Here is a 2,931-nt window from a genome sequence, read left to right as displayed (position 1 = left end):
ACAGTGCACGGTTCAGCCCACCATCTCTCCTGGTATCGTATCACCTATGTTAAATTTTGATATTTGATATTTAATTTTGATCTACCAACAGGTAATTTGCTGAATTCCCTTTTCTTGCCATTTTTTTCTTTTATTTCGATCATTGTGACAAACAAGTAATATACTGCATTATTGACATTCAGTTCTCCTTTTTATATTTCTAAAACCTACCCCAGTTGCTCCAAGAGAAACAAACTCTCACCTAGGACAATATATGATTATATGATCCCTATCTTGGAACTTTGATTACCTAAGAAAACTTTAAGATATCTGTGTAATTCCACCCCTTTTTTCTACAAGCACAGGCAACCCGCCTCTCTCGTCCACTATCCATCACTATATGGTGCGGCGAATAACAGGGGGCGGGCCCTGTACTTAATTGTTTCCTATACCTCACTCATTCAGCACTCACTCATCCAAAAGGCCAGTCATCTAAATTCCTGGCAATACGACAACAACTGATAGACTGTGCATCCTAATGGATAGTAGAAGTGCTCTTTTGGTATGTGCCAATAACCATACACTCTCTCATTCACAATCCATGTGATATTACTGCCATATCTCTCTGGTTACGCCCAATCTCGCCTGATCTTGGAAGCTAAGCAGTGAGGAGCCTGAATAGTACCTAGGTGGGAGACTACTAGGGAATATCAGGTGCAGTAATAGACACCTGTATCCAAATGTGAAAAGCAGAAGTGCTGGAGCAACCTTTGACCTTACTGAATTTCATCCCTTTTTTTCCCTCTCTTAATTGTCTGATCACAGACTTGTTAAATATATTATTATCTGTGTACATGAAACTGGAGTATTGGAGCAATAATGTGCATCTGATTTCAGATTCGAGAAAGTTAGAATTGGCAATTTACCTCCTACTAGGATACCAGGATAAATTCATCACAATTGGCATTGGTCAATAGACCTATACCTCTGAGTTTACTAAAAACTGCTGTTACATCTTATGCCATTGTGATTCTTATCAGAAACTCTGTTTTCTTGTTATGTAGAAATCAATTTTGATATTTTCATCTTAGGTGTCACTATCACCTCACTTATTACATCATTAAGAATGTTTATTTTCAAGTTTTTCTTTAACTATTAAAATCTCTCAGAATCTATTTTCAGATTTCCATGAGAACAGTAGAGAGAGATTCAGAATCTCCCTCCTTTTTTGTCCTTCTCTTTTAGGACTATAGGTGTATACATATATGTGTGTGTTTGTCAAGGTACTATATTCTATCTTATTCTAATTAAAAGTTAAGTTTTATTTAAGCGTGCCCCAACATAGAGTCACTCTTTTCCTCCTCAAACAATACTAAGTATTATTGACTCTGGGTGCACCACCAACCACAACAAACTCCTTGAATACCATTTACAGGCATTCCTTATGTAAATGCACTGTTGGTCACAAGGGACAAATTTCATAAAGAGCCCTTTACAAAAAGATTAATTGTAGTCCTGTGCGGCACCTAATCAATCCTTTTTCTTTCTCTAAAAGGTTGTCAGAGGCATGCCTCTTAGTAAAGCTGGTGATACGCAGAGTATGTTTGCTAGATAGTATTGCTGCTGCTGCTGCTGCTAAAGTTGATTCAACCACCCAGTGGTATAGTTGAGGAATGGCCTTTCTGGTGAAATGGAATAGAGATGGAATTTGGTACCATGGACACACGGCCTCCATTAATTGCGTAAAGCCCACTAAATTGGTGGCAGATATTGGACGCAGATCTGTTACTATCCAAGCAGTCATGATGTCAGTGAAACGCTGTGCAACTGGGTGAGAACTAACATACTTGTTTCTCCTTGCCAAGCATTGCTGAACAGTCAATTGTTTTTGGGAAATACTACTAGTACTAGCAGTTTTCTTGGTCCACTTCTGGGATGATGAACTACTCCCAGCAGCATCAGAACCAGCATCAGCAGGCCTTGCACTTAAGGATTCTTCTGCGGAATCCTGGAAAGGGAAGGATTCAACTAGTATTAACAAATTGGTTTCACGACCATCTCTGGTCAAAACTGAGGATATTGAGGTTCAGGATGAAGGTGTTGGTGGTGGAGAATGCAGGTGCTGGGTTCTAGTAGAGAGAAGGGAGACATTGCTGCTGGACTGCTTGTTGTTATTTTCTAAGCAACAGTTTCTGACACACTACACCTGCCATGAGCTCGCTGCAGATGACATAATAGGGCGGAGGTTCCTAAATGCTTAACATCCCTACCCCTACTTATTTTGTTTCCAAAAAGGCTTCAGATGGCTTGGCAAATGTTGTCAGGATTTAGGTGAAAATATCATGGCCAATAGATGCTTCCTCATACTCATCCTCAAGATCCTCATTAGTGCCATCATCTGCTACACAAATACCCCCCTCATCCTCTTGTATCTCCACGGTAGCATCTTCAACAGCTAGGTCGCCAGCAATATTTATGCTGCTCATCTCTACACATACAGAGGGAGCAGTAATGGTGGAAGTCAGCTTCTCTGAGAGTTTAGGCTCACACATAGGATTTGGGGATGCAAGTGGACTCTCCTCAGGGATTTTTGACATTTCTGTTTCCGAAGTTCGCACAGTTTGTTTTGCTGCCTTAGTGGTTTTCAGTTTTTTTACACCTCTGAAGTTTGAGTGACAAGGTATTTTATTGTCACGAGAGGCATAAGATGCCTCAATAATTGTTGCAGAATCATCAGTCACAAATATAGGCCAAGCCCTGAGTCTTTCCTTGCCACTGCATGATGTGAATGGCATGTTGGCAATTTTAAGTTTTTCTGCATGAACCAACTTTCTTTTTCTTACTGCTTGATGTCTTTTTTTCTTTACGAGTTTCTTTACGAGTTGTGTAAACTGTCTATGCCCTTGAGCATCAGCTTTAGTACTAGATGACATTAAATCGGCATCATGACTG

At 40.0% G+C, this 2,931-nt stretch overlaps 1 pseudogene; it reads left to right on the top strand.

Annotated features, from left to right (window-relative positions):
• The first annotated feature begins 586 nt into the window (after window positions 1–586).
• LOC134933697 (5S ribosomal RNA) lies at window positions 587–705 on the top strand (annotated as a pseudogene).
• Window positions 706–2,931: the final 2,226 nt, after the last annotated feature.

This window comes from Pseudophryne corroboree, chromosome 1, assembly GCF_028390025.1.
Source record: "Pseudophryne corroboree isolate aPseCor3 chromosome 1, aPseCor3.hap2, whole genome shotgun sequence".
NCBI lineage: Eukaryota > Metazoa > Chordata > Amphibia > Anura > Myobatrachidae > Pseudophryne > Pseudophryne corroboree.
The sequence above is the reverse complement of the archived record's forward strand: the minus strand, read 5'-3'. Positions and strand labels throughout refer to the sequence as shown.